This window comes from Uloborus diversus, chromosome 5, assembly GCF_026930045.1.
Source record: "Uloborus diversus isolate 005 chromosome 5, Udiv.v.3.1, whole genome shotgun sequence".
Taxonomy (NCBI): Eukaryota; Metazoa; Arthropoda; class Arachnida; order Araneae; family Uloboridae; genus Uloborus; species Uloborus diversus.
The window spans coordinates 140415411-140433911 of NC_072735.1; positions in this window are offsets into that span (position 1 = coordinate 140415411).

The following is an 18501-nucleotide window of genomic DNA, read 5'->3' on the forward strand; positions in this document are numbered from 1 at the left end:
TACGACGCTTAGCAGTTTGATGACAGCTGTTAGGTTCATAAAAAGTATCACAAGAAAGAAGCTGAATTTCACTCCAGTCGTGATAAAATATTCTTATTTGATATAGTAGTTGGGGGAATAAAAATGAGCTTCGTAATCTGGGATGCTTGAAGGTTAACAATTTCTTGTCATAACCGTGGGTTGAGTTTTGGTTTTCATAGCGCTCGGTATGAAAATTCCTTAAAGAATTTGTAGGGGGTTCATTACTTAGATCGGCATAAAACTTGAAAGAGTAAAAGTACATATATTAATGGGAAGTTATTAAACGTGTATAGATTGAATAAATTAATAGTTTATATCAAATATTATTACTTTACTAGCTGCGTCGCCCGGCTTTGCATGGTCTACCTCGAAAATAAAAGTTATGTCAAGTGACGCGTGTTCAACTATTAGGTTTGAATTAAAAAAAGAAAAAAAAAACAGCAAAATTTTGCGGCAGACAGCGGAAAAATAACCAAAAAGTAAACATTTTAAATCCCTCGATTGCAGGAAAAGCCTTTAAAACAAAAGCCAAATTTTACCTCTTCATATTCGAGAAAAAATGGCAACATATCTTTCATTTAATGATTCTTTTTCACACTACAAATTTCAATAAAAGCAATTTTACGGAAAGTTGACTTCAAGCACTGAATAATAATTTGAATGTAGGTAAGCCTTCGAAAACTAGATATTTCATGTCGAAATCCAAGCATCATAATCAATAGTTTTTAATTGATATCTCCGCTAATTACTATCGAAGGATTATGTTAAATAACCAAACATAAAGACGAAAAAATTACGAATCCATCGATACCTGGTTCGATGGTCAGTTTACTGACATTCGGGAGAAGTAACAGAGACATACATACATAGATACATAGCTACATACGCTCAGGTTTTAATTATAGTATAAGATTTTGTAAATATTTCACTTCGTTGTAATAATTCGTTGTAGTAGATAATTCACGATTAACCATTGAGAAGAGTTTAAATGGAGGGAGTGATGACTTCCATTCGCAAAAGGAAAGTCCAATAAATAATATTATCGAGGATGTTTACCAAAGACTACAGAGATTAACGAACAACAGATATCTTTTCTCTAATCACGCAAAATGTTCTGCAATTCTAGTCCGCCTGCATGTATAAGTAAGTATACCTTTATTATTATCACTTAGGCAACAAAATAATAAAAGAAATAAGCTTTATTTTTATAGTTAGACTTTATGGTAATGAAATGAAACTAATACTTTGCCGCTTAACACAAGAATAACACCTTTTTTATTGGGATCAACAACTAAGATACAGAAATCATGCCTAGACTTTAATTATCTGATTAGAAAAACCATTAGCGAATAAACCACTTCTTTCAATTATTAGCGTCGAATTTCACAAGAATTAAAATAAATATGCATTACTAATGAGCAACAAAATCATGCTTGCATAACAAATCACTTATTTATGATTTTACTAATGACCTGAAACATTATCCTTAAAAATACTTGCGAAAGTATCTTTGAATAAAATTGTTCCTTAATTAAGAAAAATAAGAAGCATTTATTCATTTCAAAAATGCTATTTTAAGTGAGAACAGATTTTTTTGGGGATACGACCAGCAAGAGAAAGAATAAAATAAACGATACTGGCTTTGAACTAGAGCTTCGAGAAAATCTTACGTAAGTAAATGTAATTTGCGAATTGTATGCGAAGATTTTCAAAGAGTAATTTCTTATGCAAAGAAACAGGGAACGGAAGCTGTTAATATACGTGATATTAAATTAATGTCGCCTTAGAAAAAATAGGTTTTAATATTGAATTTCTAAACGTGTTTCAATTAACATTTATAAATAATCATACATATGAATATTTAAAATCTTGAATGTAATTCATCTGTAATAAGATACTGACATTAATATTTTCAGATTATTATTTCTTATTCAACTCAGAGTCTTATTTTAAAATGATGAACATATTATAAGTATAACTATCAGCTTAATAAAACATATCTGCAGGCACTTCGAGGTTACGCGATTAACTATTTCAAACTCGGAATTTCAGGAGATTTCAGCCCGTAACTCTGCGGAGCCATGAGCTTAATACTTAAGCCACGGAAAAATATTGAAAATCAGTGTTCACCAGATTTCCCTAAATGTTAAACCATAAAAAGATAAAATGAATGTACGGTAGACCAACCAGTAAAGGAACATACCTCAGTAGATAGACAATAGGGTTGTTTCCTTCAGTCAAAAGTAGTACTTTTAGTCACTAAAACTGATAGAATAAGCGAAAAAAAAATAATAAAATGGGCACAGAAAATTCTTCCATTGTCTTAACAGTAATTTTTTAATTAATTTTTTAAAATCTCCAATTTTGCAAACAAGGCGTGGTCTTGATGACGTCACAAATGATGCTATTTGGCGCATTTTGTACCGCGTTTCCACGTTGTGATAATCAATAAGCGAATTAAAATTGCGCTCTACGCTTGCTAACAATCATATCGCTGCCAATACACGTGAGTAAAGATGTGAATTAAATATTTTGATCTGTGAATGGCAACACATGTCTACTCTGCTTAGGAGCAGATGATACTAGTAGTTCTGGTAGGTTCTGTTATACAGCATGATTTAGAAAAACTTTTCAATGAAAGCCTACCTAGGACTTAATTTTAAAACGCGTTTTACGCAAAACTCGAAAATGCCCACATATGTATAACCCTTTGTTTCTCACAGCCTAAATTCATAAACAGTTGTAATTTTGTTTACATAAATTTGTTACTGTATAATCTTTATTTATAATAAAGCTGAAAGTCTCAGTCTGGATATCTCTCTCTGTCCGGATCTCTGTGACGCGCACAGCGCCTAGACCGTTCTGCCGATTTTCATGAAATTTGGTACAGAAGTAGTTTGTAGCATGGGGGTGTGCACCGAGAAGCGGTTTTTCGAAAATTCGATTTTTTTTTCTATTCAGATTTTAAGAACATTTTCCTGAACAAGATTATCATAAGATGGACGAGTAAATTACCAAGTTATCATAACGTGGAACCGTAACATGGGCAAGTCAATTGGCGAGAAATTCATCCTCTATTATTTGTAAATATATAGGCAAACTAAAAGACCTTTTAACTTTCTACTACGGGCAAAGCCGTGCGGGTGCCACTAGTCTTTAAATACAATTCAGAAAAAGACACGGATAGAATATTTTTTCTGCTTGTCGTCCGACAAGACGATTTTTTTTACCCCCCCCCACCAATAAAACTAAAACAGGCTAACAAAAGCTTTCCCAGTGTTTTCGTAATAATGGCACACCTCACAAACACTTTTTTAATTCAAGTACCAAATACTGCAGTTTTGCACGATGCTATAAATATGAATTAGCACTTCAATGTTCATTTACTTTTCAGAGTACTCTGAATCAGAAATAAAATATAAAATATAGATTTTAAATATGAAGATTATTTCTATAAACCTGGTTTTCGCAGTAAAGTCTAAGAAAGAGAATAAGTAAAAGTAACTTTACAATTCAGTGCTGTCTAGAAATTAAATTTTAATTCTTCTGAAATTGATCTAAAATATCATGATATGGTACATAATACCCACACATTTGTTATCAGACTTGAGAAATTTATAGTATGGGTTGAAAGGGAATATGAAAAACATCATGTAACATCATTCACATTTTTTTAAATTCCTCTTTATTTCACAAAAAAAAAAAAAAAAAAAAAAAAGAAAAAAAGTCTTAAAGTCGGAAAACAAGTGTGTGGGCATTAATATCCATACCTTGATATTTTAAGTCAATTTCAGAAGAAAAAAAATATAATTTCTCTACGGTACTGAATTTTAAAGTTAAAAACCTAGTCAAATTGAAAGTGTAACGTCAATCACCGTGAAATGACCCTGATTTCTCAAAAATACACTAAAAAAATAGTTGATCTGAATATCCGAGAAAGAAATATGCTGCAAACAGCTTTTTACGAATAGCTTTCGCTATAAAACCTCCATTTCTTCTTCTATCAATTTTTGAACTTAAATATTATTGGCTGCTTTTGAATTACCCTAAATGTATAGATATTCAGATCAATTGCAATTTTTTAGTGTTTTAATCAAGAAATCATGTGCCTACTTATTTTATTTCGTAAATTTTAGTACAACAAGAAGTTCCGTCTAGAACTAGACGAGCCTACTTTCCCGTATACCCATACTACTTTCTAGTACCTGATCAATATTCTCAAAAATAGCTAAAATCGCAAATTTTTTCAAACATATTTTTTTTAATATTTCAAGCTGATTTCTAGGAATAAAATATTCCTTACTTTTCTTCAAAAAAAACGAACAAATAAAATAGCAGCACCTTTTAAACAAAGCAGCTAATACACTTCTTTCCATTAAAAATTTTTTTTTACAGCTTTCAAAACGAAAAAATAATAATAATAAGTTCATTAAAATAAATACATCATATAAAAAAAATCGTTTCTTTTTCCCCTGTTGCCAAAAATAATTTTTTAAACGAATTAATGCACTTACCAAAATAAAAAAATAAAAATAAAATGTCAACTTAAAGAAATAATTTTCATTGTCAAAAAAAAAAAAAAAAAATCGTCTGCGCATATTTTTCGAGTTTATTCACCGAAAACTAAATACCTAAATTAAAACTTTAGCGTGAAAATAAAAACAAATCATATCAACAATAATTATTTCACAGTTAAAACCACAGCAGCGGAGTCGGAGTCGGAGTCAATCTCATTTTGGGATAAAAGAGTCGGAGTCGAATATCCAAGAATCGGAGTCAGTCATTTGTCCTCCGTGTATAAATGTTTGCGAAAGCTACGAAGTCAGAGTCGAAGTCGGGGAGTCGGAGTCCGATTAATTGTCGGGAACAGGAGTCAGAGTCGGTGTCAGGTGCCCCTAAATTCTCGGAGTCGGAGTCGGGAGTAGGTCGTCAAAAACTATTTCCAACAAAGTTTGTTTGAAGTAAATCCGCCTTTAAGTTCGGAATCTATATTGACTTTCAGTTTCCCCTTAGGCGCTAATGTTAAGAGATTTGAACTGTTCAAAATTGAACGAAAACTTGTTCAAATCAAAAAGATATTTTCGATACATGTTTTTTATCAAAAGTTTTTCCCTACAAAGTTTGTTTGAAGCCACTTCGCTTCTAAGTTCAAGATTTATTTTTGATTTGAATTTCCCCGTAGGCGCTAATGTTAAGTTTTTTTGAACTGTTCAAAATTGAACGAAAAATTGTTTAAATCAAAAAATGAATTATGGGAATGAGATGTCCTCGCCGAGATCTTTCTAACAAAAAAAATTTTGTTCGAATCGGACTATTCATTCAAAAGTTATTAGGGGGGGGACAGACAGACAGACCGACAGACAGACCGACAGACAGACAGACCGACAGACATTTTTCCCCATCTCAATACCCTACTTTCCAATTTTTAATTTTTCAATATTTATCTAACTATTTTATTTATTTTTGACTTTTTTTTGTTTTTCGGGATATTTTTAAGATGTATTAAGCCTTCTTTCATGCTTTTTTCTTCTTTCTCTGATTTTTACTGGGAAAGTAGGCTAAAAATGGGCAAAAAATTAAGATATGATCAGCTTTTAAAGTTAGGATAGCAGCAGGGCCTGATTACTGAATAGGCCAACTAGGCCATGGCCTAGGGCCTCCGCTTTTTAGAGGCCCCTAAATGCCCGAAACTGTTTAAGTAAAGCTAATGATTAAAATTGCTAAGATTGAATACAGAGGGGCCTCGAAAAACCGTTTGGCATAGGCCCCCTGATGTCTTAATCGGGCCCTGGATTACAGGGGCGGATTCAGGGGAGGGTCGAAGGGTCAGCTGACCCCCCTGTGGCATTATTTTTTATTATGATTATTACTAAACTTCAATTTTCACATCTGAAAAAATAGTACATGAAATCAATGATAACCTTTTTTTGCTTGGTTCTATATGCAAGGTATTTCTCTTTTTTGCATGTCATATTTCAAAGGATTGACAGAGTTCGGTTACTGGGATATGGCTCTATTGAGATTTTTGTTCATTTTCAAAAGAAAAATACATTCAAAGTTTACGACAACTTGTCCAGCTAGTTTACCTTAAGAAATATGACTTTTACTGAAAATTTAATGGAATATAATCCATGGCGCAAGTTGCACAAAATTTATGGACGGGGAGGAGGGTGGGGGTGGGGATAGTTTAGAAGGATAAAAAATTTGATCTCACTTCAAAATGAGGCTTCGTAGCACATGAGGAGGTGTGCCATCCTCCTTGGGTGGGGGGGGGGGACACCCCGCTTAACTGATACTTTTTTATGTTGGATGTGTAACGCTGGCCACTGAACCTTGACCCTCCTTACAAAAATTTCTGGATCCACCCCTGCCTGGATAGCAGTATACCCTTAGATGAAAATGGTCTATAGAATTCTATAAAAAAATTCTTTAGAAATACCTATATAGAATCTAATAGAATTATGGCCCAATTTTCTATAGAATTCTATAGCGAAAAATTCTATAGGTTTATATAAAATTAGTTCTATAGAATTCTATATACTTCTTATAGAATTCTATAGAGTTAATTTTATAGAATCCTATAGAAAATTGGGCCATAATTCTATAAAACTCTATACAGGTATTTCTTATAGAGCCTCTATAGATCTTTTTATAGAGCTTATATAGATTATCCTATACAGCCTCTAGATCCTATTAAGAGTCTCATAAAACACAATGACAATGCTTTACATAATTAATATACGTTTGACAAAAAAAAATTATGCCTAAAAATAGTAGGTGCAGCAATTTATTACAACGATTACACATTATTGTTAGATAAAGACACTTCATAACACTGGACAGTGGTACCATTTGGGAGTGCTAATTAAATATTAAAACTCCTATCAGTATAAACAAGAAGTTCCGTCTAGAACTAGACGAGCCTACTTTCCCGTATACCCATACTACTTTCTAGTACCTGATCAATATTCTCAAAAATAGCTAAAATCGCAAATTTTTTCAAACATATTTTTTTTAATATTTTAAGCTGATTTCTAGGAATAAAATATTCCTTACTTTTCTTCAAAAAACGAACAAATAAAATAGCAGCACCTTTTAAACAAAGCAGCTAATACACTTCTTTCCATTAAAAAAAATTTTTTAACAGCTTTCAAAACGAAAAAATAATAATAAGTTCATTAAAATAAATACATCATATAAAAAAAATCGTTTCTTTTTCCCCTGTTGCCGAAAATAATTTTTTAAACGAATTAATGCACTTACCAAAATAAAAAAAAAAACAATAAAATGTCAACTTAAAGAAATAATTTTCATTGTCAAAAAAAAAAAAAAAAAAATCGTCTGCGCATATTTTTCGAGTTTATTCACCGAAAACTAAATACCTAAATTAAAACTTTAGCGTGAAAATAAAAACAAATCATATCAACAATAATTATTTCACAGTTAAAACCACAGCAGCGGAGTCGGAGTCGGAGTCAATCTCATTTTGGGATAAAAGAGTCGGAGTCAAATATCCAAGAATCGGAGTCAGTCATTTGTCCTCCGTGTATAAATGTTTGCCAAAGCTACGAAGTCAGAGTCGAAGTCGGGGAGTCGGAGTTCGATTAATTGTCGGGAACAGGAGTCAGAGTCAGTGTCAGGTCCCCCTAAATTCTCGGAGTCGGAGTCGGGAGTTGGTCGTCAAGAGCTATTTCCAACAAAGTTTGTTTGAAGTAAATCCGCCTTCAAGTACGGAATCTACATTGACTTTCAGTTTCCCCGTAGGCGCTAATGTTAAGGGATTTGAACTGTTCAAAATTGAACGGAAAATTGTTCAAATCAAAAAGATATCTTATATACAAGTTTTTTATCAAAAGCTTTTTCCTACAAAGTTTGTTTGAAGCAAATTCGCCTCACAGTTCGGAATTGCTTTGAATTTCCCCGTAGGCGCTAATGTTAAGTTTTTTTGAACTGTTCAAAATTGAACAAAAAATAGTTCAAATCAAAAAGTGAAATATGGGAATGAGGTGTCCTCGCCGAGATCTTTCGAACAAAAAAAAGTTTGTTCGAATCGGACTATTCATTCAAAAGTTATTAGGGGGGGACAGACAGACAGACCGACAGACAGACCGACAGACAGACAGACAGACAGACCGACAGACAGACAGACAGACAGACCGACAGACATTTTTCCCCATCTCAATACCCTACTTTCCAATTTTTAATTTTTCAATATTCATTTAATTATTTTATTTATTTTTGACTTTTTTTTGTTTTTCACGATATTTTTAAGATGCATTAAGCCTTCTTTCATGCTTTTTTCTTCTTTTTCTGACTTTTACTGGGAAAGTAGGCTAAAAACCAAGTTTATAGAAATAATCTTAAGGTTTTAAAATATTTTTACATTTTAATTTAGTTGAACTTTCTTTGACGCGAAACTTTTTGAAACATATTTACCTGTTACCTATCCTTACTAAAAAAAAAAAAAAGTGTTGACTTTTGTATTATTATAAATGCATTGCGCACAAGGAGAGAATAGTTTATGTTACCATTTAAATATTGCAAGTTGGTATGCTCAAATAAAACCTAATTTTGAACAATTATAGCAAAACAAAAAACTTTTAAACGTTTTAAGCCATTTCATTGAAAAACTTTTTAATTTTTCATTTGAGTAAACCAGTAAGTACGTTTTAATGAATTTGAATTATTATCCTATTTTTGTTATCTTTCTTCTTCCAAAATGCAGTCAGGCTAGCAAACGAGCTTAAAGAACCTTTCAGTAATGAAAACATTTATGAAATGAAAGTAAAAATATCTATATTAAAGGCTAAGCAAGTAAAGACAAGCATGGTTTAAAATATTTGAATTATTAACTATTTTTGTTATCTTTCTTCCAAAATGCAGTCAAAATATCAAACGAGCTTAGAAAAAAATTCAGTAACGAAAACATTTATAAAATAAAAGTAAAACTCTATATTAAATGCTTATTAATACTTTATGTTATCGTATTTATATACTCGTAGATGGCATATCTTTATCTACGAAGTAGTAACAAGCAGCCATCGATTAATGGGACGTAACAGAAATACATTTAGGCGCTATTCGCAACTCCAACGAACTATAGGGGGCACTGCAGTCACTGTCTAATGGCGGACGAAAAAACTAAAACAAACGCACGTGGTAACGAAGAAAATGCTAATAAGCCTAGTAAATTTTGTTCGTATGCATGATTTTTTCGCTTTATTCTTTTTAAATTAATTTTCAAAGTCTTGTTGATATTCTGCCCCACGTAGAAAGAAATGAGAATTCAAGAAGCATTACTAAACGTCAAACATTAATGCAAACTACGTAGTTCGTAGTTCTAAGCAGCCATTTTCACGATGTTAAATTCGATATTTATCAATTCTTGATAAAACTAAATAATAATTGTAGCCTGACAAGAATAACAATTAATGCTAGAAAATTTAATATGACATTACAAATTATTACCAAAAGAAGATGATACTTCTTTGCTTTGCTTTGGCTAACGCTTATTGTTTTGCATTTGTAGCTGAGTTATTTCTCTCGAATTCCCGAATCGGTTAATTTAAAATTTTTCTGTTTCGATGTTTCGAATTTCTGAGTTACGATTTAATTATGTCATGTTATGCAAATCATCTACAAAATTCTTACGGATATATGGTGGTAATTTTCTTTTCAGTTGATTGACCATTATTTCTTTTTACTTATCGAATTCGGTAATCTTACTACCATTTTATTCCACTCATGATAAAAATTAAAATGGTTTAACTAAAAACGCGAAATCTCGCCAAGGCTACTTTGCTCGCACAATACTAAAACTATAACCCTAAACAAATTTGGCGAAACCTTTCAGCTGAGAATAAAAGGAATAAAGTAAATTCTTTCTCGGTTAAACATTTTTCTTTTTGTTCTACGATAATATATTCAAGAAAATATTTTGCATACTGTCTATTCCAACTAAATGCTGCTGTAAAATATGGTTAGTTAAATTAATTTAAGACTAAAAAAAAACTCATATTCTTACAAATTCATACAAAACAATAAAATGTTTTACCTTGTATAACGTAATCCAAGTTTGTTAATGCAGAGTTTTCGCTTTCACCATTTCTCAACATATTTTAGAAGGAAATAAGGAAAACTAACATTATTTTGAGAAGCTCGAGAATACTACTAAGGGACGAATTAATTTCTGTAGCTGAAAGCAAACTAAGACACATCGATTGCGTTAATAAATACTCAGAACAAACTGCCTCTGTTTACGTCAACAGACACACGTGGAACGCAACGTGGCAATGTTTTAGTTTCATCCGCAGTTTTGTAAATCACCGCAAGGTAGCGTATTCGAGCGCTGGAGTTGCGAATCGCGAGCAAGTACAATGCCCGAAGTCTACATTACGTCGGTTCATCCACGAAAACATCTACAAAATTAGCGTTATAACTACTAGTATTTTTCATTGTTTTTGGGAACAATGTAATAGCAGACGTAATTTTCTTACTACTTTTTTTCATTGTTTTTGGCAACAGTTTAAATCTGGTAGCAAATCGCAGGGATTATGACAGAGAAAATGAACTGAAAAATTGTTTTGAAATAATAATTATAAAAAAAAGTTCACTTGTTAAAAGACAATTTGGAGAACTTCTACAAAATTTACAAGCCTAAGCATGAAATTGAAGTTATTGTAGTTGATAGTTCTTTTTGCACTCAACGAGTGTTGAACTTAATAAATTGCGAGGCAACTCGCAAAGGCATTACCGTTGATAATATTAGCTGTAATTTGAGAAAGGTGTTGCTTCTTTTGACAACATACCTATGGCTAGAGTTTAGCTTGGCATGGGATACTCTTTCGTTTTTAGAACCTACAAGCATCAACTACTTGTCGAATAATGCTGGCTTGAGTTTTTTGAGATCTGGTAATTTATTGTAGATTTTTGCTGCGTGTTCCGAAAGAACTGAGCCGCATATTAAATTGAATAAAGAGCTGGTATCGAAGAATCAGCTTGTTCTTCAGTGAGATTTTATTTTTTAAATAGTTTTACGAGATTTTTTTGGGGGGTTTTGCGTTTGCTAATCTCATTTATATTCATGTTGAAGTCAAGTCCGTCAACTGCTTTTTTGTATCATATTTATAACTTTAACGTACATGTATTTGGTTTTTCATTTCTTCTATTTTTCTTTTTTTAAAAAACTTTTTAAGGTGCATAATGCTTGCTTTTTTTTAAGCGGGTGAGGGAGTCTACACTGTAAAAAATCTCGGAAAACTCTCTGAATATACAAAAAAGTTTTCCGTAATACACAGATTCGTACGCCCTCCGCAGTTTTCTGCTATAATCAAAAACGTTTCCCGTTTAGCAAGAAAGTAAGAGTCGACGCATGCGCAGCTCACATGGCAATTTTATAGTCCAGCAGCAAATCTAAACTGAAACTTTCGAAAGCACGCAATGAAAACAAGAGCTGACTCATGTATGCGAAGTAACACTCATCAAGGGGATTAGTAGAAGTTTTGTTCCTCGCATGAATTCACTGAAGATAATTTTAAAGTCTTATATTTTCTTGCTTATGTATTGTCATGAGATTGAACTTGAAGCTATGTCACTTATTTTTAAGTACGAAGTGCAAATTCTCGACGCATGCTCACGGAAGGAATACAAACTGAAATTAAAAACCAAATAACTGCCTAGAGGACGCCAAGTAAATTCATTGCGTCGCATAACTTGTCTAGGTAACCTACTTTTTTCTTGGATACTTTTCTTCTTTCTACCAAATGGGTAATTTTTGTTGGCAGAATTTTATTCTGTCATAAAAATCACCTTTTTGGTGACCAAAGCCTACAAAAGACCACCACCGACGAATAGGTAAGTCGCTTTGCAACTCTATTACTTTAAAGAGATTTAGTTCATATAAATCTCGTTAAAAAAAAACTATTTTCTTCAGTATCATTTTTTCGTTGTGAACTATTGCAATTTGAAAATATTTTACATTACATAGAACACATATTTAAAGTGCAAGTGTGTCTAGTTTTATTCTGTAAAATTTATGAATTGAAGATTATAAAAAAATTTAAATAAGTGTTATTGTGTACTTTGTTTTTATGTGTCAATCTCAGTTAATATTTTGCTGAACATTTATGTATCAAGCATTATGAATTAAATGTTATAATATGCAAATTGTCAGGTTTGATAGTTCGTCTTTAAGGTTGCATGTTTTCATTCTCTTGTAAACAGTGTAGCTAGATTGTATGAAGTAAAAAAAAAAAAAAACTATCTCTTGTAATTAGGAACATAGTGCTTCAGTATTATCTAAATGATGATATCGCTTTAAATATTTGCATTAGCGAAACGCTTTAAATTAGTTAAATGTGTATTAATTTATTTAACAAATAAATACATATATGTATTTAAAAGTGTCTTCATTTTTTTCGTTTTACGAGCCTCAATTTTACCAAAAGCAAAAAAAAAAAAAAAAAAGACTTAATAAAATAATTTTGTATTTTTACACCATATTAAAGTATTTGACTTATAATTTATATGATACTTTGATTTATAATTTATATGATACTTTGATTTATAATGTATATAATGTTGCTTTTTCAAGGGGGGGGGGGCGCTTCATAGCATTTTATGGGTGCACCATCACTCTTATGGTGGGGGGGGGGGGGGTATTCTCGTATATATGAAATGGAATAATCATGTAATAGAGTTCAATGTTTTAATAAATAAAATATATAATGCATTTTGCGCACACTGTAAAAATAAAATCAGTAACCTATTTTGAATAAGTATTTATATTTGTGATGAGCTGGAAAAGGGCAAGAACAGAAGAATCAACCCGAATGGTTCCAGCAGGGGGACTTGGTGTCATATTTAAATTCATCAATTTCTCTGTTGGTACTTTTCGGTACACTTTGTTCGTCAGAGAAATTGACTTGAGGTGAACGAATTCCGGAACGCGAAGGGTAGGTAAGTCCTGTCAAATTTTATCCGAAGATAAAAGCTATCAATTTTGATACAAGATATGTTTTTAAGTTCTGCATTAAAAATACAATATGTTGATAGTTTTGTCTTGAAAATATTGAGAGAAAAACTGAAGTTTAAGATTGTTTAACAAACAATCCCCACTTTTCAGAAGGTACCCCCACTCCAATTCCCCGACGATTTTGTGATTAGGAATGAAATGAGTAGATTATTTCATGATTTTTCAAAAATTTATAACTGTGCATATGTTATGCTGTTAACCATGCTATTTGTCATTAGAAATTCCAAAAAAATAAAAATAAATAATAATAATCCACGAATGATTCTAAAATTGCTTGTATTATTGCTCTTAGATATGAAAGAATTGAAACTGATATGGTATGCAATACTATAATAAAGAATTATATTTTAGAAAAAATCACGGAAAAAGGATTCCGAAATTCTCGGAAACGTTTTTGAAAATTGTTTGGAGAATTCCGAAATACTCGGAAACGTTTTCGAAACTTTCATGAACCACAGCTGCACAGAATACTCAGAAACATTTCTGGAAATTACGGAAAGAGGATTCCGAAATACTCAGACACGTTTCTGGACATTACAGAAAGAGGATTCCGAAATACTCAGACACGTTTCCGGACATTACAGAAAGAGAATTCCGAAATACTCAGAAGCGTTTGCGAAAATTTCATGAACCGCAGCTGCACGATATACTCAGAAACGTTTCCGAATTTTTTTTACAGTGTAATATCAATTCTAACTTTTTACCCGTTTTATATTTTATTGCCTTTTTGTTGTACATACCTGTTTATGAAGTTTCTGCTGAGGGTTCGTCATCAAGACAGCAACATTAATACCATATACATCTGTCAATATGCTGTCATGTGTTGGTAAATCAATTATAATAAAAAGGAGGACAGAATCAACTTTCAATGAAAGTTTTCCTCGAAGAATCATCCTGGACACATCTTTTAGATAACTTGTATAGATGTAGTTAGTTTCTTAGGTTTAGTTTTTTAAATTGTAAAAAGAAGAGCAGTTTAATTAGTCTAAATAGAGGATTAACTAAAAACCAATGATAAAGTGGAAAACAAAATAAAATAACCGACAGGAACTCAAAGCATGTCAAGAAGAAAACGTTTCTTATAGGCATGCGGTAAAACAACAATAAAAGAACAAGCTACAGTTGGACGAAAAAGAAGCGACGGAAGAACCTAATTGGCGAAAAGACAAACCCACTAAAGCTCAAAGGAAAATATATAGTTTTGGTTACTGTGAACCGTAGATAATTCAAAAAAAAAAAAAAAAAAAAAAAACTGAATGAAAGAAAAATAATTTCAAAGTGTAAGAATGTGAACACAAATATTTTCTTAATACAAATGATAAAAACATACCAGAAATAGAATGCTAAGAACATGTAAGAAGAAACAAGAATGGCAACAGCGAATAAAAGGTTTTAAACTGTACGACTAAAAACATTTACGAGTTGGAAATATAACTGGAAGAACGAAGATTTCAAATTGAAATAAAAAAAATGCAGGAACTTATCTCTATATGTGAACATATTAATTACGAGCAAAATTGTATTAAAAAATGTAAGTGTAAAAGTGAAAAATGTAAGTTATCTGCTGTATATTGAAAAAAAAAATATATATAATAAATACGGAATTGTTTTTTAAAAAATTGTCAGATACTTCAGGAGCTAAATTATAGATATTCCCCAGAATGTGAAAAATTCTCTGATACCAAGCTCAGCCAAATTTGGGTAAATTTTACCAGAGCAAAAACCAGGAGGATGCTTTTAGTTCCAATTGCATTGCAAAAGGCTCGAACTAGTTTACACAAAATAATATTTACATAACAACGATAATTTTTTATATATTGGGTAACAAAAATTACAATACACGTTTTGGATCACATCAGATTATTAAAGTCAAACTAAAAACATTATTTGTAACATTCAGTTTTTTTCATTTGCTTGTATTACAGAGACTGATACAGACTGAAAACTGCAAACATTACTTAATGGCATATAATGTTGGATTGGTTCTGACCCTAAAATCTCCATTTATGATTGCAAATCCTGTTGCGCGAAAATATTGAAATTTATTTTTTTAAATAAAACTATTGCTTTACTAATACCTACTTTTTTCATTTGTATAATTAATGTATAAAATAAATAAAGCAGTAATTTCCAACATGTGGGGTGCACCTTCTTGGAGGACACGATAGCTATAAAAGGCGGGAGTAAAAAAAAAACGAGCGAAATGGATTCATTTACCAAAAGGAAGGTTTTTTTTTGACATTAAAAAATATAAAGCTCACATTAATCAGTTAGTGCATCCTTACTAAAATATTATCTGAAGTAGGATTGATTTTAACATCAAAATAGGGTAGTGGCACCAGTCTCAGATTAACTCAATTTTCTGAGCCTTTTAATGTACTTAGACTTTTTAAACTATTTTTCTTTAGAATGCAACTACATCTCATCTAACGTTTGGCTGCTTCTGGATCTTCTGAATTAGTTAATTCTATTCTTATTTGTTCAGTTTCGAAAAAAAAAAAGTCTAGCCCCCCAGTAACAGACACCGATAAATCAGATGGAGATCAGACACCGATCTGATGATACACAGTAACAGACAGGATAAGGAAAGGATGAATAATGGACAAAATTCCCTTGTTCTCTTCAAAGTGTAAAATATTTCTTTATTTTTAAAATGTAAGCCTTATTAAAATCAAATGAACATAAAACACCAGCTGACCTCGTGTGTGGCTGTCTACCTCCCACCACTGCCTTGCAAATACCAAATGGCTCAAAAAATTCACTCTGTTAACACTAGATGGTTGCTCCGTATTCATGGGTCACAGTAACATCAGTTTTACCCGCCTAAAATGCTTTTCATTTAAATCCAAACTTATGACTTTCCGTTACTGGACCCTTGTCTGTTACTGGTGACGTTACTCTACATCTTTCCTTCATCGTTATCGTTTGTTGTAAATCTTTTACACTATTGTATTGTTAGTTTCACAAGTGAAATTTCAAAAATTCAGTAATTAAATTTGGATTGTTATTTACATGAATGCAATAAAGCTCCGCTGAAATAATTGCGCCTAAATGTTCACACTGTAATTTGATTATCAATATAATCAGAAATGAAAACTGTATACCATAAAATTATTATTTCATGTGGAAGAAGAGGAGAATGGTTGAAAACTGTGTGTAGAATACTAAATGGTTGAGAAAAGCTAAAATAAAAAGATTATCAAAAGTTATTTATTTAATTTTAAAACGAAAGAAACATTTTTCGTCCCCCTGCCAGAACACGCCACAAATAATTTTAAATGAAAATATTTTCTTAGCATTATCGAAGCAATTATTCAACATTTTCATATAAATTATTTTACAAAAAAAATCTAACTATTTCTAATACTTTCAAGAAAAATAATAAAATTTTCTGCTGAAATCCATTTTAATTTATCACAGCCACCGTGCTAAACATTATTTCTGAAGAAAAGCAATAGCAGTTTCTTTTCTCAGATAGAATCTTTCTCGGTATTAAAAAGGTATTATCGAAAATCTCTTACAATCCAATACAAATACCTCTTCTAAAATTCTTTCTTCTATTAGAGAAATATTTTTTTCGATCCACACCACTCCACGCTTTATCATTTTTTCGTCAACCTGCATGTAGTAGATAACACCCACGTTTCACATGCTTCATGCTACCTTCCGAAACATTGATTGCTCTAAGGAATGAAGAAAACCTAATGCAATTATATTCAGTATTTTTTTCCCAGTTTTTTTTTTATATAAATCTTACTTCAAAGAAGTTTCTCATAGATTTATTTTTTCAAAGTTTGAATGTTTTTCTTGCTTAAAAGTGTTTTTCTGTGATGATTTTAGTCTTGAATGAAGTGAAATATAATTTAATGTGGGGAAATTGGATGCATAAGTAAACAGGATTTTAATTTGTTTTAGAAACAGTTTCATTAGCCAATAAGCATTATGCTTTAATACCGTCGTTTTTCAGTTTTTCTGTGAATTGATTTTCAATTGATTTGAATAAGGTCTTTCAAGGTACTAACTTGGCGTGATTTACTGTTTTGGCGAAATTTTGAACCGCTGTAGGGGAAACCCGGGCAACGTGAATACCTTAAGCTTTTCTTGATTATTGTCGTTTGGTTATACCTTTTGAAATTGAAACAAATGTTTATAATCAGTCTTCATTTAATGAACTTACGTAATGCAATAACAGTTGTCCCTAATATTAATTACATTATTAGATATAAGGCCAGTTTTCAACAATGGCAAGAATATTCACTTTGCCCTACACCCCGGGTAAAGTGGATTCGGTACTGGGGCAAAGCGAACAAGAACATTATTTGCCATAAAACTAAACATTAAAAATAAAATTACCATCTAAAATCAAAGGAACACATCCATAAAACATTTTTTTGCTACAATGCAATTTATTGTAGTTATTACAAACAACGAAATTGAACTTAAAAATAAAATAATCTTCGAAAATGAAAGGAACACATTAAAAAATATTTTTTACTACAATGCTGATTATTGTAGTTATTATAAACAAAGAAATAGAACTAAAAAATAAAACAAACATAGAAAATTAAAGACGCATATAAAAAAAGGTTTTTCTGCAACACTAATTATTGCAGTAACTATTAGGACAAAGAATTTAAAAAAAATTCAAAATCCAGAATTTAGGAGCATATTACAAAAAAAAAAAAAAAAACATTTTTCTGCTACAATACTAATCATTGCAGTTATCACAAACCTATCATTACCATTACCGCTATCATTACCATTTTCGAATGCTGAAAAAACTTTATGACACCACTGAGTACAAATACGACATTGTATCCAGCTTTTCTGTTGGCTGGATGATCATCTTCTTCAATGAGTATTTCATCACAGAAAATGTACCTTACATCATCTGATTACTTCATGACAGTCTTTTTTGATTTTTCAAATTTTTGTTTCTGATTGTCATTTACTGGAGTCCTTGTCAGGTGTGTAGATCCCTGTAGCTTTCGTTTACGTGCTGTTATTGGTTTAACAGGCTGAGGAATAGGCCATAAAATTGAAGGACTGTAGTAGTTCTTAGAACATCCAGATTTGGGAGAAGCGGCGGGAACATCATTGGCTTGGACTTATTCTGTTGTTTCAGATCCCATGGGAGTATAAGGACGGTCTTCAATGGTAGCACTGACTTGAGATCTTAAAATTGAAGGACTTCCAGGTTCGGATGAAGTGACTTGTCTTGACCGGGCATAGTGATTATGGTATCCACTTTGCCCAATCCGCTTTGCCCTTCAGGTACATTTTTGAAGTTACTAAAAATTACTGAAAACCAGAGCATCTAAACTCGCCGTCTATGGATAGTTGAAAGCTACATAATCGTACATCGAATCCTACTCATAACAAAGAACATGTCACAAATAGTATTAAAGTTATAAGTGAAGCACTAACTTCTGTAAGATAATATCGTT